This window comes from Microtus ochrogaster, linkage group LG7_11, assembly GCF_000317375.1.
Source record: "Microtus ochrogaster isolate Prairie Vole_2 linkage group LG7_11, MicOch1.0, whole genome shotgun sequence".
Lineage (NCBI taxonomy): Eukaryota > Metazoa > Chordata > Mammalia > Rodentia > Cricetidae > Microtus > Microtus ochrogaster.
Genome location: NC_022032.1, coordinates 25,849,835 through 25,874,826, shown reverse-complemented (window position 1 = coordinate 25,874,826; position 24,992 = coordinate 25,849,835).

The window sequence follows — 24,992 nt, the reverse complement described above, 5'->3', positions numbered from 1 at the left end:
TTAAATTCATTTCAAGTCTCTAACTTACTTTATTTTTAGCTGGACTATACAATTTCCTAGTTGTCTTCATTATCAATTCCTTTAGTTCAGAACATCCATTTTTAAAATTTGTGTGTGTGAGAGAGGGAGTTACACTCTTGAAATTAGTAAAAACTGCAATATTTGTTTGTGTGTGTATTTGAATGCTTATGTATTCAAAACAGCTTTATAAACTCATTAATAAACATCAGCAAAATACTTTTGAGGAAAATACATTTTGTTTTTCAAAATGAAAACACACGTAGTAAGCAGATTAAATTGCTGAAAACTGTTTATCTCTTTAAAAGTTTAGCTAGGTATACTGAATACCTATTTATGCTTCTGAATTCTGTGCTGCAATGGCTTCTTGCCTGGGAAGTCCCTAAATAAAAATGATCTCCAACAGAAAAAGAATATTCTACTAGCGACTCTTCAGACAATCCAGAATTTTTAATTTGCTATCACAATGAAACATTGCCAAGTGACCATTTCTTAAAGATTATATACCACGTGGAAACCAGATGTCCATCCATGAGTTCTTTAACAGCCTTAAACTAAAATTTATTAGTCTGAATTGTACTCTGTTGTGTCTATTTTACACATGTAGAATATTCTATTACCACACATTAAGTGTTTAGTTAGCCGAGATAATATGCAGATCTTAGTAACAATGATTGTAGGCTGGGGTGAAGGCTCAGGTGGCAAAGTGTTTCCTGGCAAGTAGGAAAATCTGGATTTGGATCCCCGGCACACATTTAAAGTCATGTATCTCACTCATCTCTAGCCCCAGAACTGGAAGAGGAAGAGTCTCTTTACAATGAGATAGCTGATACCCCCAAAATAAAGGAAAACAATGGAAGAAGACACTCAAGGTCAACTTGTACAAGTGCACACAACAACAGGAACCCTTACATTGTGATCACGTGCATGTGTGCACAGACACACAAAGAAACACACACAAAAAGATGTGTGCTACATTATAAAAATCATATTTATTATTGCAATCATCAGTTTTTTATAAGAAAAGTCTTCAAGTAACAGGAAACTAGTAAATTTCACAGTTTTGGAGGCTATGTTTTCAAAAGATTTAATTATCACATGAAAATTCAAATTATACCATTTAGACTACAACTGACGCTTGTCTTGAAGTATTAGATTTACTTCAATCATTTTCAATAAAAAGTCTGCCAAACACACAAATCTATATAACTGCAGTTGTTACTATTTTAAATTAAATTGTTGTTTTGTGAAAATACGGGCTAATTTTAGCTTGCAACCACCACAAATGTTTTTCCTCAAGACATTATACTTCAGTACACAGCAGATGTACTTTGTGTATAATTCCTATTTTGTCATGGAATATGAAAAAGATATATAGTCAAGAGTTGATATTTAACAAAATTAATAGTGTTTTCTCTTTCCTCATTGTTTTTTTTTTCAGAGAAACCTGCTTCTTTTTTGTTTTAACCTCAAGTATATTTGTTATTATAGAAAGTACATGGTAGACAGCTCCATTTCATGCCACTGTCTTGATTTGTGGTAATGTACTGCAATTTAACTGTTGCTGCTTTTATACCATTATTACCAGTATCAACACAGGGAAGAAGCAAATGAACCTTATTTTCATCATAAACTGAATTTTGAATTCATGGACAATGTGACACTCTTTCTGGAACCCCACATCTATCCCAAGGCCTAGTATTTTACACTTAAAGTGCCTGCCTGCCACTGAGGATTCTTAACCTTGTATTAAAATTAAAATAGCCTCAAGAACATTTGATACCCATGCTTAAGTCTGAATCAATTAAATCAGACCCACTAAAAGTAGGGAACAGGTATTATTAATTTTATGGATGGCGGTGGTCATTTAAGGAAATGGGTTTTTTTTTTTTTATATGTTGAACTGGACTCCAACTTCGGTTCTCCATCCTTAGCGTGCTGAGAGCTGGCATGGCAGACGTGGGCCATCAAATACTACTCTAGGCATCAATCTTTTGCACAAAGCTTCCCAGGTGTTTCTGGCATTATTATCAAAGTTGACAGGCACTGGTGTGGTTTTTATGTATTTGAATCTGTTTACAGGCTTGTGTCCTCTACCTTCTTGTGTTCTCCTAGCTTTTCTGAGGTTTTTGTGATTTTGGATATGTGAAGAGTTCTTAGCCATGACTCTCTTTCAGCTATCTGAATCATTTCTTCCTTTCAGTGAAGAGGGGATAAAAGTAAAAGGTCAATAAGCTGTCAGCTAGATTGTGCAATTAGCTGGGGAGCTCAGCAATGGAATTTCATTGTTTTCTACTGAAAGACCAATATAAACATACAAATATATTCTTAGGTTTAAATGTGTTTTTATATTCCTTTGCTGTTAGGAAAACAATCAAAGTTAGGCATGGTGGCACATGGCTTTGTTGCTTGTGTTCCCAGCATTTGGGACGCGAGGCAGGAAAACCAGGAGATCAAAGTCATTTTGGCTACATAATGACTTCAAGGCCAGTGTGGGCAGTCTAAGACTGCTTCAAGCTGCCCCCAAAGGGAAGAAAAAATAAAAGAAGGAAAGGAAAAAGAAAGAAAAACAATCAAAAGATTATAAATATTGATTTACATAGTTTTCTCTTATTTACTGACAATGGATACATTTTAAAATGTTTCCTAAACTTATGAGTACTTTTCCTTTAAGCCATTTGGGTTTATTGGGGATTTATTATATTTGGTCTTTAAAAAGTATCATTGATTACTACACAACCTGCTATATAGGAAGAAAACACCCTATATTTATTTGCTAATGAGCATAAAGAAATGATTAAAGATTGCAATTTATTAAATTTCATCTTAATACAAGGCATTTTGCTAAGCTCTGAATTTACTAAGTGGAAAACGCTGGAATCTCAAGAACAACGCTCAACTTCTTGATACATGCTACATCGCTGCTCTCTGTAAATAAGAAGCTGCCAATAAAAAACTAGGTCATAAACAAAGGTTAACACTATTATAAAAAAAAGATTCTGTTTATGACTTCTTTTCTGGTGGAAATCTTTAAAAATTTTAAAGGACAGCCTATTTTTTATAGTATCATTTTCACACGAGGGTACTCTTTTTCTCCTAAAATGAAATAAAGCTAAGGATATCGGGTGACTAATAACACTAGACAAGTTGAAGTACAAGACAAAACGCAAAACAAAATTTAAAAAAAAAAAAGTCTTGTCCTCTGTTATGGGCCACAATGCACTAGCCCCTAGCTTATTTGATAAAACTAGTCTCAATGATAAAACTATTGAGAAAATAACATTTGAACGATAGAACCCAAGACAGGAGTCGGGGTATTGCTTTCCTTTCATGTACATTGTCTTTCCAAGCGACTGTCAAACTGTCTGATATAACACCAAAGAGTGACTGCTGCTTCAGGTCTGAACGAGAAGAGAATTCCTCCAGGTGAGAAGAAGAGGATAATGATTTCTCTAAGAGTATATCAAGAGATTGATGACATGAGGAGAAATTTCAGGCAGGCAAAGGAAATGCCTGGAAATAAATGTCTCAGGCTTTACTGGCCTTCCATCCATAGCTGTCTTTCAAGTTGCCACAGGGAACAGCTTTGTAGCCTTATTGACCATGAAGCATTGAATTTTCCCCTTAAACAGAGCTGAATTAATTCTCTAGATGCTTTTGGACACAGAGTGAAGGGTCAGGCCTGATATTTAGCTGTTGGTAATATCTGACTTTGTTTCTAAAATATCATTGTGTTCGTCTTGTTATTGTTATTGTTAATTCAAACATATTGCTTTGGTAATATCTTAGTTAGTTTTAAAAATATCATTGGGTTCTTATTGTTAATTCAAACACATTGTTTTAGTTAGCAGTATGTGATACTTTTAAGACCTGGGGAAGTAAGACCTCCTCGGTCCTTACTCCTGTTCTTAGTCCTGTCCTCCACTCTTCCCACCCAGTGAAGGATCACGTGGGATTATATATATATATATATATATATATATGTATGTATGTATGTATGTATAGACTGAACTATCTAGAAGATTGATTTGCAAATAGAAAGACCATAGTCAGCAGCAGTCTCAAAGCTCGGGTGAACATTGTCTCGGGCTATCATCATCTGTTCTTCTGACCCATGCGCAGCCTCCATAACTCTTTTACACTTCACTTAAACAGCCTTGCCTACAGCATCGCCACTCCTATAAAAAGAATAGTTGAGCTATAACGATTCTAACCCTTCCTTGGATTTTCACATTGTATAACTCCATGTGCTTTAACATTAATGCATGTGAGTGTCTTCCTCCTCCTTCCTTCTCCTTCTTTGTTCTTCTTAATTTTTCCACTGTCAGTTTGTACCAGACTCAAATCATCCGTCACTCAAGACTCTTAAGGAAATTCCTTTTGAAATACTATTTCTGTTTCTTTCCATCCCCTTCCTTTTTCCCTGCTCCTGCTTTCTTGCATTTCTTAATTATTTCAAAATTATAGGGAAGGTTCATATATTTGTAACATTTTTTTCAAGTACCGTATTCCAACACTATTGTATACATATGCATTTTTCTCATTTTCAAATCCTACTTTGAGTTGTCACTTCTCCCATTTTACATACACCAACGTTAGGTTTAGAAAGAATAAATGATTGGCCAAACAAGTAAGTAGTCAAATCATAGATCGATTTAAGAGATATCTTTCTTCATGGAATGAAAATCTTATTTTTTCTATAATTGACTGTCTCTAATCCTATCTCTGAGTCTACTTTCATAAAAGAATAAATAAATGTACTCAATCAATTAATCTCAAAAGGACTAAAGTATGTTTCAAATACTAGAGACTTTCCCAAATAGTAATATATAAGACAATCTACAAGCACATCCAAGTCCAGCTTGCACCAATTTATAGTTTTTACGATTCCCATTTCACAGAGTGGGAATTTCTAGTTTTATATCCACCCCATTGTAGGGTTTTCTAGTTTTTATATCCACCCTATTAAACTATCGCTTCTCTCAGGCCTTTAAAATTTTCCCGTGAATCATCCCTTTCAAGTTCTTGGCGTGCTCCTCACTCATGTCCATTTCTTTGTCGTTACTGGCTCCGCCATAGCTCTTCTTGGCTTGTACTTCTTCAGAGTTCTGTTTCAAAGAGTGTCGTGTCACGCTCTCACGCTCTCAGCCCTCCTTTCCTGACTCGTCTCCTGGTCCTCCTCTGAAACCCTTCCATTCTGACACACTGTGTGGAAGCTACAGGCAATGAAGATTCTGCGGTTGTTACAGATCAGAACGCTCAGCTTGGGTAGAAGGGTGATTTAAACGCCGAAGACAAAACTGCAAGTATCAGAGCTTTTGTCATAGGTGGGTGAAAGGCAGTGAGAACTGCCGGTCAGAAAAGGAGGCTATGAAGAACAGAACGTAGACAAATGAGGCCTGGGACCCACTTTCTGTCCTTGCTAGCTCTGTAGGCTTAGAGGTTTTAGATTCGCCCCCATGGTGAAAGTTCTTTTTAAGTGAATTGGACACTTTTCTGTATCTCTCCCATTGTGCTATGGCACACTTACACCAGGCAGGTATATCACATAGTTCCGATTTGTGTTACTATAGATCCGAACATTTATAAGTCTTCCACTCCTTCCATTATATATAGCTTTGTTCCACAGCTCCTTTTGTTATTGATGTGGATTCACTAGCTGGAAGGTAGGGTATATTAAAACAGCTTTCTCCTTCCCCATTTGGGGCCTTTATTTATCATCCACCTCAATCCTAGAATGAATATTGCATGGGCTTCTGTTGTATTCTTTCAGTCAAAGATTCTAAACGAGCATGCCATTTCATTCTGAGATGCACGTAAAAAATTCTATAATCCAGAAGCTGGTCATATGTTTTCTGAGTTTGAGATCATAGACCATAATACATATAAAGCTTGCCTTAATAACAGTGGACAATTGTCACCCTGAGAGTGCCTTCCATAAACAGTCATGGTTGTTGAAAATGAGGCTGAGAGAGTGGTAAAATGGTAGTTGGAAATGTTTAGAGACAGAATTACACCAAGCCTCTACCCACAAAGAGCTTCCTGCAGATGTGCGGTGAAGCACAAGCAAGCAGGTACATTTTTAGTTTGTTTCCCCTTTGCTCTCAGGCCACTCGTGTGATCTGTTTGGATAACTTGCTCTACAGGGTCTGAAATGGTTTCAGTGATATATTGAAATACACTACCTATCTGAACTAAACATCTTCTCATGTTATCTAAATATAAATAAATATAAATAATTTTTGGAAGGATTATGAAAAATTTTCAATAGCAGTTCTTTTAATGAAACTTCAGTAAAACATAGAAAATTATTAAGTACAAATTCCCAGAAATACTATAGGGATTTATAAAAAGAAGGCATTGGAATGTGCTAGAATCATTCAAATAAATTTCAGACAGTAGTTAGGAGTTTTAGCGAGACCTAAAGATAGTGTACGGTCTGCACTGGCAATATCCTTGCTTTAGTAAAATGACAAAGAAGCAACTATACAGAGAAGGGATTGTACGGGTTTGTATGCAGTCAGTCTTCTGAGTGGGGTGAGGTTATAACGTAAGGGAAGCAAGACACTCTGTAGTACAATGATGGGTTAGTGGATAATGGATCGCGAATATAAAACCAAGGAAATGGAGTTAGGTACAGTCACTGGTTGAAAGATCCACAAAAGAGAGAAATACTTCAGGAACCTCTGTTAGAAGAAAACTATAGAGAAAGAGAAACCCAGAACAAAACAGTCTAAATAGGAGAGAAAGCCTGTAAACCAGAAGTGAACATGCATCTGTGTCTAGTTGGGTAGTATTTGTAGCCTTCCCATTGTCCACTGCTAGTCCATCTGTCTGTACACATATGTGTTAATTTTCTCACTGCAGCAACAGAACACTCAGTAAAAGCAGCTTAAGGAGGTTTGTTTTGGCCCATAGTTCAAAGATACAGTTCATCATACTAGGGATGACATGGTCAAAGATGGTCATAGACATGGTCACAAGGCAGCAGGCTATATAGGTTCCATCCCTACAAAGTAGAAAGAGATGAGAGCTAGTATTCAGCGAGCATCCTGTGGAATCCAGCCTGTTTATCTAGCACTTGCAGTGCTGCTTCCAACAAGTGCCTCTTTCTACCAACCTTGATAATTAACCCAACCATGAAAATCCCTCGTAGACACTCCCGTGAGTTTGTTGATCTAGACCTTTTGGAGTTGACAATCAGTATTAATGACACAATACCCTCTCTAGCTTTCTTTTTGGCTTCTCAGAGATTATGTCTGAGACCACTTTGCTTCTAAAAACTTTCTTTCCATAATAAGGGGAACCATTAATCTGCTTAGGATCTTTATCCGAGCAAGTGAATTTAGATATAATGTGTCTGAGATCATTTCTACTTCAAATCAGTAGATAGGAAGCAAGAGAGTTTTAAAGGTTGTATTGGGGGGGGGGTCATTCTTGAGGCTTGGAAGAGTTGAGACACGAAATACATCCTAGTGTTGTGTCCAAGTTGAGACCCTCAGAGAGACCACCGGAATCCAGTCAAGTCCAGAATGCAAAATCAAGGTTTATTTCTTTTGCCAGCTAGCTGGGAGCTCCCCATTACATGCTCCGCAGTGCAGTAGGGAGAGCTCCCATTCCTCATTGGGGTTGATATATATAGGCAAAAACTGCAAGCCAGGTTTACTTAGAGTCAAGGGGTTGGTTTTGCTGAGTTCAGGGAATGGAATAGTTGTGCTTTCGTGCATGCCCCTTACCCTCCCCAGGCAGTTATTTCTGCTCCTGTCTAGACCACAAAGCTGGGTGTTGACAGGGGGCTAGCTGCTGCTAGGGACAGTTGGTCTGCACTTTTGCAAGAGTTCCTATTTCCAACTAACTCTTGATGCTGCAAAGTTTCTTGAACCCAATGCCTTAACCAGCTCCTGATCAAGCAAAGTTTCTTAAAATTTTCCATGTCCATACACTAGCTGCATAACTTGTTGATGATACAGGTTTCAAATCTTTTTGTTCTTCCTTGGTAGCTCTGCGTCTGGGCCAAGCAGATAAGCAAGCCTTCATAACCCCTTGTGCGGGTGAGGGGGTGGACAAAGTTAGTAGAAAATCACTCCCTTAAACTTTGTTTTCCCATTCTGGGCACCTTGAAAGATGAATGTCAGCAGAAGGAAGAGAGACGAGTGGTTGCCAGGTGTCTGTGACCACAATGCCCAGAAGGATAGGTTGCCCAGTGTCTGATTGACAGAAAAAGGACGTACAGATGGAGCCCTCAGTCTTCTTAACAGCTGTGAGTGGTGCAGAAGGGACAGAGTTGAATGCCAGGGAATAAAGGAGATCTGGAATCCAATACATTTGAGACATACAGGTAGACTGGTGGCAGCAGTGACTGTCCTTACACGTTCAGTTTCGGGGGAGGGGCATCTTCAAGCACAAGGGACTTTGAGGACTCTGGAATATTGGACCCTCAACAGACTAAGCTTAAATGTCTCACTAAACAGTTAGAATGGGTCTTTGAGTATAACATAGTTTATTTTTAAGTAACTAGGGTTCCTTAACACATCCGAGTGTGTGGACTCTGACAGCAAAAATCTAATTTAGAGCAACACAAAATATGTTTTCCCATCACCTGTTTGTAAATGACTACATAGAGACAACTACCACAACACAGAGTAAAACTGACAAGGAGTCCCGTAAGGGGAAGCATAAGTTAGTATAACATCATTGCCCCTATGGCAAACATATCTTCCTTTTTTTTTTTTAAATCAAAGCTACACTTTGAGAAAATTCAGGTTTATTTTAAACCTGACAATACAATATGTTGACATTATGAAAACAAGAAAAACTCTCCCCAGGGCTCCACCTGTCACAGCTCTTTCTGTTTATTTGTTATCCTCCACTGTGTACCTTACAGATATTTACATCTACATTTGGGGATCAGCCTATTTCTTTCTCAAAAACTTCATGGAGCAAAACGCACGAAGATAAAGAGAACTAAGGAAAGACATTTATTAAGCAGATTCACAGGAAAGAAAAGCAAAGTGTAGCATGCTCTGACAAATAATATGCTACAAAGTCAGGACCACTGAAGCAGGGAGAGCCAGTTCCTGTGCTCCTCAAACCCTGTTCTGATGCATTCCCTTTCCATTTTGATGGACACATGCTTTTCTGTTTAAGAACACCTTTGATTCTTCAAATCACCTCGATTTTTAAAGAGATCAAGCCTACTCTTTATCGAACCACCTGACCTAGTGCTACTTTGTGTTGTTTTATTGGCCTTTCCACGGTTCAAAACATGATGTGAAGACCATTGCCTGAGCAAGGCCCAGGTCCTCTTTATCTGTTTTGTGGGCAAGTCGTGCTGCCTTTACAAATTTCATTGCATTATCAAGAAATACGAGTAACAACTACTGAGTGTGTGCACCTTACAGAGTTGTTGTAGGAATCAAAAGAAGCCAACTTGTGAAACACTCCAAAAATTTAACACAAAATACAAATGCAAACTATCACATAGAACCAAATTGCATACCTTAAATGTAAACATAGTTTTCCCCATCTATTGTGTCTAAGTATTCCAAATGCATTTCAGAGATAATAGAGGGACTAGAAAGATTATTCACTGCCTAATGGGATGCATTGCCTTTCAGAGGACTCAAGTTTGGTTCCCAGCACTCATGACAAGGAGTTCATAGTAGCCTGTAACTCCAGCTCCAGGGAATCCAATGATATGGTCTCGGTGGCATCTGCACTCATGTACATATAACCACATAGAGACAGAAGACAGACAGACAGACAGACAGACAGACAGACAGACAGATACACAGACAGACACACAAATGCAATGTGCTCAATTAAAAAAATAAATAGAAAAGGTTGATAACATGAAATGACATACTGTATACACATGCCATTCTGATTGCAGAATGGAGAAGGCAAATGATTCATTCACCCTGTAGTGCCGATTGGTGCAGGAAACATTTTAAATTCAGTTAAATTATGCTTTCTCTACTCAGTTTGAGAAAGAGCTACTGACATGCCAGAAAGACGAGCTTGATAGGGTTCACAGAATTAATTCCATTAATTTTGTGACTTACAGGGGATCAGGTTCCCCTCACAGAAAAGTGCCAGGCTCACTTTCTTCAGTAAATGCAGCGATCATCTTTTCACTTCGGTTTCTTTTTTTTTTCTTCTTCTTTTTTTCTTCTCCACAAGGTTTCTCTGTAGCTTTGGTGCCTGCCTGTAGCTAGCTCTTTTAGACCAGGCTGGCCTCGAACTCACAAAGATCTGCAGCTGCCTCCAGAGTGCTGCAATTAAAGGCCTGTGCCACCACTGCCCTGCTCACTTCTGGTTCAAATTGCCTCTTTTTCTCTGTTGTTCTGTGTGAACACAGCTGATCTTAAGATACCAATTCCTTAATCAAAATTATTTCATTTTGAACAGAGGAGAAAATTAATTGTACCTCTTAGCTTCATATTATGTGATAGGATCATATAGCCTTTATGAATTAGTGTTCTTTTAAAGTCTTTTAGAAAAACTCAACATAGGTTCATTATCAATAGTATATTGGGTTGGCATGAAATCAGAGAGGACAAGTGTCCTTAATGTCCAGTGTGCTTAAAAACAAAATGATACACTTATTTGACAATCTCAACATGGCAATGAGCTTGGGGATTGATTTACCTGAGTACGATGGAAAAAAAAATGAAATTCCACAAACTCGACTATAAAAGAGCGTGCCCTCCTGAGACATCCTCTTTAAGGTGAATTAGATCTTATTAAAATAAATATATAGATAAAAGTTCTGATGCTCTGATGCCCTGTGATACCATAGTTGGGAAGCCATTTGTAGGAAGGCCTCTAGAGTGGAGCCTACCTGAGTTCTGAGACACCAGACCATTTTCACTGTAACCATGAGTGAGGCTGCCATGTATGCATCCAGCCCAGCTGACCCACAGACAAATACATGCCCTCTCAACATCTGGACAAATGGCATGAGAGACCCCCAGGGAGAATCACCTAGCTGTAACCTCCTAATACTCTCAATCCAGAAAGGCTTGAATCAAACAACACCAAGAGCTTTTAAATTTAGGGTCCATTTTTATAAAATACTTCTAATAAGAACAGGTGTCCAGGATTTATTTAGATAAATATTAAGGAGTTGGTAAGGCTAACATATGATTTCCAAGCAGACAAAGTTCTTGTGATTTTATCCATTCTTAAATTTTTGCCAATTTTTCCTCTGCCTAAGTATAAATATTCATTACTGGAAGTTTCTAATAAAGTGCACATGATAAGAGTACACATCAAAAGTTCTCAAATCAGCCCAGGTGGAACATTATCATTATTCTAGATATAAATTAGAAATTTACCATTAAGATCTTATAATAGAGATCAGATATTGTTTTATTTTACTTTTACAAATCAAGTTTTCAATTAGATGTTTTAGGTATTTTTTTTTCATTTTTCCCTGACAATATTTATGGCTAGATTGAATGAATGAGTGGAAATGAAAAAAAAAAAAATTCTGGTCAAAGTACATAAAAGTATGTGCCTATTTAAAGCTTCAATTCTTTCTCATTCTTATTGTGATATTACTCAGCATGATGTATTGCGAGTTTTAGGGGTAATTTGTATTCATAATAAAAATTTCCCTCAATATTATTAGAGCCCATTGTGGATGCTTAGGACTGTCTGAAAGGCATTCATCACTCTGGATTTATGATGAGACCACTGCAAGCCGCTTCTACACACTCAGTCATATTTACGCTTCTGGAGAGCAACACAGTGAGAGAAGATTGGGGAAGTGACCTTGACGCTTTCATGCTGGGCTACTGTGGAAAATATCGTTAATGCCAGAACTTTTTAACATCAATACTATCAAGTTGCAGTGGTTAAGATATCTTAAAAGCTATACTCATACGTTTTATTTCAGATGGTTTTCTTAGAGTTGTAAATGAGCTGTTGGTAGCAAGAAAGGTCCTTTATGCGGCACTGAAGTGTGCTTTTAAATCATTGATATTTACTAAGGCTTCTTCAGAGATGAAAAGGGCATGCTTCAGAATGTATTTTTGAGGAATTATATGCACATTTATCTTTATTTCTTTTTCTTTGTGAGAAGGAGGAGGCTTAAGAGTATCTTGAATAAGGTTTGGTCATCTGAAAGGCCACTCAAGCTGGGAAGTTGTCCCTCTCTGACCAGAGAAATATATATCCTTTTATGGAGTCACAGATTACATAGGACCCAGAGCAGATGCCCTGGACTCTCATGGTCCTAATGTTCCTTCTATTTCACAGTTATGTTGTAGTAAACAGGTCTTTATGCATAGCAAACCCTTTGACTTACCGACCTATTGCCTCAGACCCTATTTTACAAATATTTTTAACTGACAGTGTAGTATACGGATGGAGAACCTGTGTAACAGTTCCAAATGTATTGTATTATAATTTTTATTTTTGATAAACCCTTAATGCAACCAGGAATCTTGTAAACATATTGCTCCTTATTAAGAAGGACCTAAAAGTAATGAATGAAGTAGGCTGGTTATACATGGCACATGATGCACATTTTGGTTTAATAGATACACAGGAAATAATGATATCTGCAGAGAGAATAAAGGCCTCTGAGTCTCATTTTTTTAATTTAGTTTTTATTGTATGTGTGTGTTTTCCCTGCATGTATGGAACTCTATTATATGTGTGCTTAGTGCTCACAGAGACCAATAAAAGATATTGCATACCCTGGAAATGGAGTTCCAGATACTTGTGAACCACCATTTGGATGCTGAGAATAGAATCTAGGTCCTCTAGAAGAGAAGTAAGCACTCTTTACTTAACATTCTCTCCAGCTCCATGATTCTCACTTTTGAAAAGCAAATATGAATTTCACAAAGGCCAATTTCAGAAAGGAAACACAACTTCTATTTGATGATTGGACTGGGCTCTGTAAAATTTGTCACATTAAGTACTAGATTATTTGGATCACATCAAGTTCCAGATTCATTTGCCTTTTTCCAGAATCTTTTACTAAAAAACGTGTGTGTGTGTGTGTGTGCCTTTGTGCGCATGTGCGTAGAGGTGCCTGCTGATGCCAGAAGACATCCTGGGGTTCCTAGTGGCTGGAGTTCTAGGTGCTTGCGAGCCTCATGACATGTATGCTGGTATCCAAACTCTGTTTCTCATTGAGTAGCAACTGCTGTTGACTTCTGCGTTACATCAACAGTCTGTAGTCTGTCCTTCTGAATCTCCACACCACTCTAATCAATATTTCTGTGGAGACTGAATGCTTGGGTTACTCTGTCAGCTGCTCCCATTTAAAAAATATTATTTTTAATGAGAACTATATTTGCATTTGCCTTCCTTCCTATGATTTCTAATCTTGCTCAATTCACATTTTGGGGACATTCTGATTTCCTGAAGGGAAAACCAGGAACTTGTTAAGTACTGTTAGCATAGGAGTTGACCTGCGAAGGAGTCATGCATTTGCAAGTTTGAGGTTTCATTCCTCTCCCTGTAGATTACTTCCTGTTTCCGTTTCAAGGGAATCACCTTGCAGATCAAACTCAGTTATTCAAAGCGTGTGAAGGAGACTGAAGTGTGTATAGGGGTCATATCCACAACACCTATCGAAAGCCTTGCTGATGGAAACGCTTTGTATTTTCTGCAAGAGTCCTTTCCTTTTCCTTTCATTCATGTCATGTCTTCTCATTTCTTTTTCTAAAATTGAAGGAAGTTCTGCTGTCCGTTTTTTTTTCTTTTTTCTTTCCTCTTTCCACTCAATCAACATGATCTCCCTTTTTTGTTCACTAAACCTAGAGCAATAAAATTGCGGTGTAGCCTCGGCATGGCCACTAAATGTTGTGTTGATTGCTCATTAGGATGAGGAGACTGGGTGGCGAATGGGAAGACATCTTGAGAATGATTAGAGGAGCGTTCTTATTCTGGCAACGCTCAATTACTAAAGTAGAGGAAATTGAGAACTAAAGGAGCTGATTCATCTCTATTTAATTGTTATAGACCAAATAAATACTAAGAGGAAGGCAAGGGAGGAACTCTCACTGAGAGTGTAGCATTTACACTGAAATGCTGGTCATCAGTTGAATGAGACTTAGCATCAAGCATTATTTAAATTTACAAGGATTCTTCTGCCAAATAAAGAGGAAAAAGAATTAACCAGTTTACTGCTGAAAACTTTTATTTTTGACTGTAATCGTTAAGAATCACTCTTCAGTCTCCCTTGCACAGTTGTGCTCCCTGTGAGACTTCAGAAATAATGACTCTAGTTTCCCTGTGGAGAAATTGAGAAAGCCCAACCTCTAACAACAGAACTTAAGTAGTTTTCTTTTCCCATTATACTGCAACATCATCCAAAGACATCAGGTGATGTAATGTTCAAGACAAAGAACTCAAACCTAACTTCCAGCTGCCGCTTTCTGTCTAGATTTTAAAAAAAATCTTCAAATTTCCTTTTTAATTGCCCCCCCCCCCCGTAAGCAGTTTGGTCACCCATCATCCACAAAGCTTGGGGGATGTGAATTTCCTCAAAATCATCAATGGCTCATGCATGTATGCAATTTTCAAACAAGAATCTAAAAAGGATAACATATGTTAAACAACAACATACAGTTGATTCAATAGGGCCATGGGAGAACCAAACACTTAAAAATAATAATGAATGATTATTAAACAAAAGAATGAAATTTAAGAAAAGAAAATTCAACTTCTTAAGCTATCCAGAAACCCCTAACACTTGTGCTCCATTAAAAGACAGTGGCTGGGCACACTAAAGACCTTTTAACATCTGGAAACACAAAATCAAACAGGTGACACACACATAGTCTCCATGTTCACCAGATATCATCCTAGCATCCATCGCCTTGCCCCTCTTGCTTCTGCAGTAGTCAGAACCTTATCTTCCCGAGACAGGACTTACTGTCTTAAAAACCGAAATAACAAGTAAACAAAAGAGAAGACCTATCGTGCTATACAGAACACTTTCGATTAAAACCCTCAAAGGTAGACTGAAGTCAAGGCAAGCATCCTTCTTCTTCAATTGACATCTTTTCTAAAAACAAACGTTGGCATTTGCATGGTAATCTTTCAGTAAATTTGGCAGAAAAAAAATAACTGTGCAATTCAAATATTTCAAAAGAATTCTACTTGCCTTTTAAAGAAAGCTCTTGGAGAGTTACCAATGACAAGAAATACCTTTCACACCTTCCCTCAAACGCCATCACATTTGCCGGATGACGTTTTCTTTTTCTTCACACAGCTTACCTGACACAAGAGCGTATCAGCAATAGACTATAGGAAAGATAATTGGAATCAAGAAAGTTAATATACCTTTCCACTTCAACTGTCAGAGAGGGGGGAGAAATGAAGCCACAGCAAATCCTTTTAAAAGCACAACAGTAGATTGTCAAATTCCTGAGTCAGCAACCCAAACAAAAAGGTGGCAAATCTCTTCACAAAGCTGTAAGAAGTTGCCATATCCGGTATTCAGTAGCCTAGGGTGCTCTCGGAGTTAACTGGAATAGAAGTTCTAACATTTTCTTTAAAATATGAGAAGCTCTTTGCCCCCAAATACAAGCAAAGAGACTGCAGAAGGGTTAAAGTAGAAGACTAGCATTTTGCTTAACAGAGTTTCTGGGAAAGTCATTCAAGGTACAATACAGGGATTCCATGTAACAGTTGGAGAGGATCACCTACCCAAAAATTAATAAGAAAGCAAACGGACCCAGGTAACTCAACAAAACCACAATGTTATTCATAACAATAACCTCATTTTTCTTTTACCTTGTAACAAATATTGAATGAAAACATCCATACTGACTATAAACAGATTATCCTGGTTGGAAGAGAAAGTCTATCTATCTATCTATCTATCTATCTATCTATCTATCTATCTATCTATCTACCTATCTAATATGATAAATGCCTTATTCCTATCTATTCAGTGTCAATAAATGTCTTTAGATAGCATCTTGCCATTCAAAAATAATTCCCACAAAGTTAACTCTTCCTTCCTCTCTCCCTCCCTTCCTGCTTCTTATCTCCCTTGCATTCTCCCTTCCCTGTCTCTTGTTGCCTTTATCTTTTTGGCTTCTCCTGTCCCCCCCTTTCTCCCTTTCTCTTGTCAGGCTGTTTCTGGCTAAAGAACACTGACATATAAACCTATGTTTTCTGAGAAAGTCACACCTTTGCTGAAGCATCCTTTGACTGAATGACTAGAACTTCATTATTATGAACAAATGGAAGTTGGAGGCTGAGAGTCAAAACTACATGGTCTTTTCTGAGTTCCCTCAATAGTCATTTGTCACCAACTTGTATCACACTGTCTTTGTGACTGTGATGTCACTCACATACATGGCAGAGCAGAACCCTAGGTACCCCAAAACCCAAAGCCAGGATGCTGTGAAAAGAATTCTACTGATGAGATTTCCCCACCGTGCTGTAACCTGCTCACTCGAGAGTCCCCATCAGTATGCTTGATCAATGCATTATTTATGAATTTCTTTTGTCCTGTGACTGTGAGAGTTCAACGCCAACTCCTCCACAATAGAACTTGTCATTCAGAGTAACCCGAATGCATATTCCTCCACTACTGTCATTTGAATTTGACTCAGAATAAACTGTCTTTTGTTCTCTCTGCAGCAAGAGCTTTGTATTAAATTAAAATACTTGCCTAACTCATTGGCATGCTAGTCCAAAAGTCAGGGGTGGCATTGTTTTTTCGTGGGAGGAAAATCTCTAAATATCCAATAGGTTGGTGGCTCGTTTATGGCGAAATTTATCTGAAAGGTCAAAGGTGGCAGAACTGCAGTGATGTGATAAGAGAGAGTTGGGGACCAGCTGCTAGGCAGCAGGAATGCCCCTCATTTTTCTTGATCACATTATGTAGCGCTTGATACCTGCTAAGTTAAAGGGGATATAGAATTAAAGTTCATTAATAACTGTTGATAAACTAAATAAAAAAGAATGCTAAATGTTCTCTTTTTTTATTTTCTACTTTGGTACTAAAATGTTATTTAGTTAGTGAGAAATTTAGATAGAGACTTTTACATGGACATCTCAAATTTCTTGTTTCATAGGCTGGATCTTGCCAACTGTCAAGGCAGCATCCTGCTATTACGGTTGTGGAAAACCTCCAAAACATGAATTATTACAGTTTAATTCACAACTTGTCACATCTTGCCAACTAACCACTTACTTAGTTATAAGACCATTTTGGCATTAATAAATGAATTTTTATCGTGAGTATTTTATGCCCATCACAAATTGCATTGTGGGATTGCTTCATTACTGTCCATCTTCCTCAATGATTACCAATTTCAAAACAGTAGCATCTTTATCTGGTTTTATTTAGCAAAGTTACCTGATACAGTGCTTTATCTATCCAGAAGTCTACGGTTTTCTATCACCTGAAATTACAATTTTGCTTGAATGCATTAAACAAAAGAAAAAACAACCCAGTAGGTTCAGAGCTAAATTTCTTCAGTTGCTGGTTTCATTTTGATTCTTAACTATAAGAAGTAACTACCACATTAAATGCATTCTTACATTTTTCACTAGCAAATTTAGAATTGTCTTTTAACATCCATTATTACTATGTTTCTGTTGTATAATGACCAAACTTTTGCCTTAAAACAGAAATTGAGAAACTACACACACACACACACACACACACACACACACACACACGAGATCTTTGTTTTAACTGCTTCATTCTTCCTTCATCGAACTAAAGCAGCTGTCAGCATATACATGAAGTTAAAATAGGGATTTCAGATAATTTTCTTGTATAATCAATATTGTTGCTTTTACCTTTTCAACCATTCTGTTTTGAAGAATCTAGTCTTAACTTGCAGCCTGTGTGGAATCGGTCAGTGGGCTATAATGACTCATGGGTCATTGTTTGCTAGTTACGACATTTTTATTTATTTTATTTGGAAGTATTAGAACTAAGGCAGAGTATATCTCTGTGAATATCAGTATGGATCTCCTGCTTTTCTTGACATTGACCACGGTCACTCGCTAGCACTTGGCTTTGGGAGCATGGACTTGGAGGATCTGAGACCCCTTTATTCATGCTTCTGACACCTTAGTGGGGATAACTATAATGCTGAGATCAGCTGGGATTGTGACTCCAGTTGCTGAACTGGCTTTCAGAGACACTTAAGGTTACCTGTGTACATTTTGACAAAGGGTAAGATATTTTTTCATGTGTAAGATGAGTCCCGTTTCGAGTGGACTGAATGACCCTTATCAGTACGAACAAAGGACAGCAGTACAATGGGAGAAGTTCCTCAGTTCCTTCCAGGGAGAATGTGCTTATGCTAATACATACTGTCAGGTTTGTAACGGCGTTCACTTTTCATCCCATCATTTCCTTCCTCTTTCTTCATCCTTCAATTGCCTTTTCTTTTCAGTTCAAAACAAGCCTTCGGAGTAGATGCTGAAGCATAATCCTATATTAATTTATGGGCCGTGGTGTGGCTTACTAGAAATGAAATGCTCTGGTCCCATGAAATCCTAATCACTTTCACAGCCAGCAGGTGCCTGAGCAGAAGCATTTCCAGTGAAGTGAACAAGAACATTAAATAAAACCAGTGCTGGAGACTGGATGTATTTAAGTCAGGGAGAGGGAAGTACCCTACAACTGATCAAAGCCTAGCCCAGGGAGGCAACTCTATTTGGCTTTAACTCAGTGGGAAAGGCAGTAACTCCAAATCCATGGTCAGCTCAATTCAATTCGTGAGACTTACCCAGTTATTTCTGTATTGCATACCAAGCAGAGAGGTCCTGAGCTGGCTTATGGAAAAATCTCCAGGTAAAAGACATGTATAAAAATTGTGCCCCATGAAACTTCTTTCAGCTCTCCCTGACCCTTGAAGCAGCCTCCCTAAAGCAGGCAAGAATCTCAGAGGATGAGGAAGGCACCTGCCCTGGGAGCCCATGGCTCTCTGGTCTTAGTGCCTGGTGAAACTGTCTCCTGCAGCCTTGGAGGGATAATCCCTCTCTACTAATGACTGGCTGGGACTTATCTGAATGCAAGTAGGCGTGGGGAATATCCAAATTCTGTCAGATGTGCTAGAATTACCCAAAGTATCCAAATGAACAAAGGACTGAAAAGGGCCATTATAAAACCTAAGAAAACATATATAAAAGTACGTAATGTGTTCAAAATCCAAAATAGAATGACTTGAAGTATTATTTAGAGGTAATACAATTACTTTCATTATCATGGTCAAATGAGTAAATCTAGAAAACGTCTTAAACCTGGCAAGTTTTTTACATATACCCTAAACATCAAAATAATTTTATAAGCCTAAGAATGGCTAAGTATAAGGTCATAAGTTTTTAGACCCAATGACGTGAATATTACTGACAGCATCAACTTCAAGTTTAATGCAAGTTTGAAAAAGCCTTTTAATAACAATGTAGAAATATTCATGTGGGCCCGTGTGTCTACCTAAGAAGGTACATGATATAATCTAAAGAAATATTCATGCTTTGGTATGAATATTGAGAAAAGACTGAGAATTTATTTATAAGTGTGGATAGGAAAAGAAGGAAGAAAGCAAATGGAGGTTTTGAATGAGGCCAGAACAAACTTGGACATGAACTTTTTGATTTAGACAATAATCTTGGGAGAGGGGCCTGAAAAGTGTGTGTTTATTCTTCCATATTGGATGATAAAATTTCTGTTTAGATTTGCAAGATGACAGAAGAAAACCCTCTGTAAACTGGAGAACTGATCTCTTCTGATACTCTGTGTCTTGAAGGAATGGATACCAGAATATATTAGTAGCAGAGATTTCCAATCCCGCTTTTTTTTCTCTCAAGTAGTTTTATTACAATCCTATCATTAATGATTTAGCTTTATAAACAACTTTTCCTAAAACATGGCTGCTCATGAAAGCATGTCTTGCTTTGACAAGTCAAGTTCTGATAGTGATTATTAGTATGAAGACATGAATTGTTTGCATCTGTACCTTGGCACCATAGCCCTGAAAAGTTTTGTGCCATGAGTTTTTAGAGGAAGCATGCCTAGGGTTTTGACAGTGTTCTCTACTGATGATCCTTTTTTTTTTTTTTTAAAAAAAAAGATTTTTATTGAGCGCTACATTTTTCTCTGTTCCTCTCCCTATCTCTCCCCTCCCCTTCAGCCCTCTCCCAAGGTCCCCATGCTTCCAATTTACTAAGGAGATCTTGTCTTTTTCTACTTCTCATATAGATCAGATCCATGTATGTCTATCTTAAGGTCTTCACTGTTGTCTAGATTCTCTGGGATTGTGATTTGTGGCCTGGTTTTCTTTGCTTAACCTTTAAAAACCACTTATGAGTGAGTACATGTGATAATTGTCTTTCTGGGTCTGGGTGATAATCTTTAGCCAATTAAAAAGGGCCCATGAGGGACCTAGTTCATAAAAGATTTAGAGAAAAGTCAGTCTAGTGAATTGAAAATGGAAAATGTATAGATAAGTGAATAATGTTTGAATAAAAACATTCAGTAAGAGAAAAGTGTATCATCTTAAAGCACAGTGGGGCAGCCTTTTGAAAGATGTCTTCAGAGATGTCTCTTTCCTGTAAGAGTGCTTTACGGTTATGTTACAATGCTTAGTAGGCAACTGAATCATCTGAGCCAATAATTGCCCTGTCACTCCAGGGAAACTCAAATCTCACCTTCAAGCAACAGTATCATTTTGATAACTTAAAAAAATAAGATATGGGCCAGTGAGAAGGTTTAGTGCTTGCCTGAGGACCCTAGTTCCTTCCCTGGCACCCACACAGTGGAAGTAAAGAACCAATTACTCCAAGTTGTCTCAGATTTCCCCATACACTATGGCATGCATTGTCACACAGACCCACAGATACACACGTACGCACACATACACACATGCATGCATGCACCCACATGCAATACATAAATAACTAAAGCCTGGATTAATTCTATATAGTGCGCTACTCAAGAAGTATTCATTTAAAGAATCTAAAATTAATTTCGTTAAGATTTAGTATTTCATGCATTTTTTTTTCTTCATAAGGGCACAGGCAGTGGGAAATAAGATCTGTGGCAGGGACCGAAAGCTAAGGAATGATAGACTATTGATTGATCCCACAAGAAGGAGCAAGCAAGGAGTGGAAATAAAATCTATTCAGCCCTACTGCAGAGCAGACACTGTATGGGGTACTTTACTATTTATAAATACTTTAAATATTATAAAACATGCATTAATATCCTTAATATGGCAGATATGAACGCCAGGGAAGTACAATTTTTTTTCCAGTGATACTCAGGCAGCATGGTAGCAGAAAACATATTCCAGATTAGATTTGTCAAATTCAAGTGCTGTGTTCTTTCAAATTCACGTGGTGAGTTATCAGGCAAAGAACTTGGTATTACTTAGGTTAGAGCTGCTCAGGTTCTCATGGACTTAGGAGTTATCTGGGAAACATGGGGAAGTACAGATTTAGATTCATTATACTGGGGGAGGATCCTGCAATCCTGTGTCTTCAGTACCTTTCTGGATGACACTGGTGATTTAAGTTTGCGGAATAGGAATAGGTACTTCCTAGTTTGCCACTCTGTACTGAGTACAGAGAAATGCAAGACAGAGAAATATAAGATTCAAAGGAAACGCCTATAACCTCATAATTTGGGGATCCCATAGTTAGGGGCAGAGCTGAGATCTAATTGGTACCCGTGTTAAAATGAGGTCTTAGAGGCAAATTCATATAAAACTGTATGTGTGTTTATTATGGAAACAGAGTTACAAGAACTCCCGGGGTTTGGGGATGGAGAGATGGATAGCTCAGAGGTTAAAAACACTTATTGCTCTGTTAGAGGAATGGAGTTTGGATTCCAGCACCTACTTGGTGGAAATCACAAAAGTCTGTAACTTCACCTTTAAGGGATCCAACAGCTGCTTCCTGAAATCTGCAGGTACCCACGTAACACATGTGAACACACACACACACACACACACAAATAAATAAAATAAATCTTTAAAAGACAATTTCCTGGCTCTTCTTTTTAGTAAAATTGCCATCCCTCTCTTCTATTTGGAATTCTGGACTCTCCACTACTATGAACCCTGGGTTCTGACTTTCCACTCTGTGTTGTCTATATTGTAACTCAAGTACTAAATCTCAAAGTCGAATGCACAAATGAGTAAGGGCATGAAGCCATTACAGCTCCTCCACAGCAGGGGTCACAAACTCAGGCACCCAGGGCCCAGCACAGAATATAAAGGTATAAAGCAGGCTTGGCAGGGTGCTGACAAATAGAGCTTGCCTATATCCCAAGAGTGCAGTTCATACACAACTCCCAAGAATCCTCACCATGTGAAGAAATGTAGTTGTAACGGCCTCACTGATCTTTCAAGTTTTCAAGTTATAAATATGTTTTTTATTTTTATTCTTTTCAAAAGATTATATTTTGGAGAAGTTTTTATGTTCACAACAGAATATACAAGGAGTTCCTATATACCTATCTTGCCCTGATCGTAGCTTTGCTTATCACAATGGAACATTTGCTATAACACCACACAAAAAAATGGTATATTTGCTACAATTTAGGAACCTTATTGTCATTCAAAGTTCATAGATTTTATCAGGCTTTACTTGGTGAATTCCATTGGGTTATGATAAATTAATATTGAATAATAACCAGTGCCTGCCAATACAACAACACTGAATAAATGTCGAAATAAATGAAAATTTCTCATGTCTGACCTCCTTCCATCAACTCTGGGAACCACAGATACTTTAACTGTCTCCACTTTATTCACAGGATACCACACAATTGCAACCTTTTCATCTTTCTCTTAGCAATATCTATTTAAGAGTCATGAATTCTCATGCTTGTAAGCTTTTTCTTTACTATTGATTGACTAACAGTACAGATGTTAAGTAGCATAGTTTCTTTCTAAACTCACCTGGAAGAAAAGACCTTAGATCTTTCCAACTTGGGAAGTTATTCATAAGATGTCCATGTAAAAACATACATATATACATATATATGCCAAATTGTGTGGATAAAGAGCCAAGAAATGGTTGCCTGATCACATTGTAAAACTATGTTTAGTTTTATAAAGCCCATGTAAATTGTTTCTCATTTTGCACATGCCATCATGTATTCTCCCAAACAATGAAAGAGTTTCTTCTTGCTCCACAATCTCACTCGTATTTGACATTCTCAGTGTATAGCACCATGTCATTGTGGTTTTAGTTCAAATTCCCTTCCTATTGCACAGTGTGAAGCATCTTTCCATTACTTGTTGAGTGTATGATTCAAGCATTTACCCATTTCATAACCCCATTGTTGTTACCTCCAGCACACAAGGGTTATTGAAACCCTTGTTCAGTTTTAAGAGGTTTTTGTGTATTGAAAACAGTTCATTATAAGAAAAGTCTTTTGGAAGTTTTGTCTGCTAATCTGTCCCTCATTTTTATTCTCTTGCTGGTATCTTTCATAGACAATTATTTCATGGATCTTGCTGTTGGTTTTATATGTAAAACTGGTCTCTTTCTATATGTTCTGTTCTTTATAGTTTTGAATTTTACATTTAATGTGTGATCAATTTTGAATGACTTTTGTGATGTGTGGAAGTTCTGGGTCTTGATCTTGTTTTCTGGATATCTATTTTGTTCTCTATTATTTGATAATAAGACTTTTTTTCTTTATTGTATTATCTTTGCTCTTGGCTCAAAGATCAGTTGTTATATAAAGTGGGTCTGTTTCCAGTCTTGTAAACAGTTTCAGTGACCCAACTGTCTGTTCTCACCAGTGCTATAATATGTTTATTACTGTGGATTTAAATTTTAAAATTAGGTAGGACCATTAGGTTAGCCAATTTGGTCTTTTACTTCTCACTATAAATTGTAGAATTAGCTTGTTAACATGTATGAAATAACTTACTGAAATTTGAATAGTGTTGTATTGAATCTGCAGCATTACATTTAGAAGAGATAGCCTGTTGATATAATTGGATCTATCTATGATCATAGACAAGCTCACCTGCAGGGGGTATTCACTATACATCTGTTTACAGATTATTTATTTTTAAGCTATTTACGTTGAAAAGAATTAAAGGTTAATAATTACTCATGCTTGCCATCCTTATAGTCATGTTAGTTTGATTTTCTAGATATACAGAAATATGTCACATGGATAGGTAATCTTCAAGCAATTCATAAACCTAGACAACATGACATGTAAATGTTTTAATAACTTAGAATTCTGTTGATGTGAGACATAATTGCACCAGTTCACTCATGAGAGGATGGTGGGCCTTGAAGACACTCCATATGAAATTTGTCTTCTTGGCAAAATAGCCTGTTCGGCAAAGAACTACCCTTGCTTTGCTTGCTGACAGTAAACATGTTGTCAATTCTCGATGAGCAGGACACAAGGAAAAGCATCTACTGAACCTTGCCAAGACAGGGTAGTTCAGTCTTTCAAAATTTCTTGTTTCTGAAAATGGTCTGTCAGATATTCTAGGTCTGTAGCTAAAAGTGGGTGCCTAACATTGCTTAGAAACATCTGGTGACTGTCCAGGCAGCCAGATGTCTTTGCCACTTCTTGCATTTTTCAGAAGTTGCTTGCTTGCACTTCCTATTTACTCAGGTAATATTATTTTCCTTTTCAGGACTTTGATGGTGTTGAAGACTAGATAGTCACAGTTACCATCCTTTCATATCTTTACTAAGAGGGTAGCAAGTACTAAATTCAGATTCTTCATGAATAGGACAGTTATTGGACTACTTTCTCTAATTTGCAATTTACCTATGACCTTGAAATTTAGTATGAGTTTCTTACTTGACATTGTTCTTGTTGGTTGTAGTTCCATCTTGTTTGTTACTACCCTTTTTTTTCTCTTGAACAATACTTGATAATTGTTCTTATTTTATAGTTTTGTATTAGGTTTAGAACTTTCTTGTTTAGACAAAAAGGGGCATCTCTGTCCATGATCTTGGACTATCTGGTCCAATAGAGGTGATGC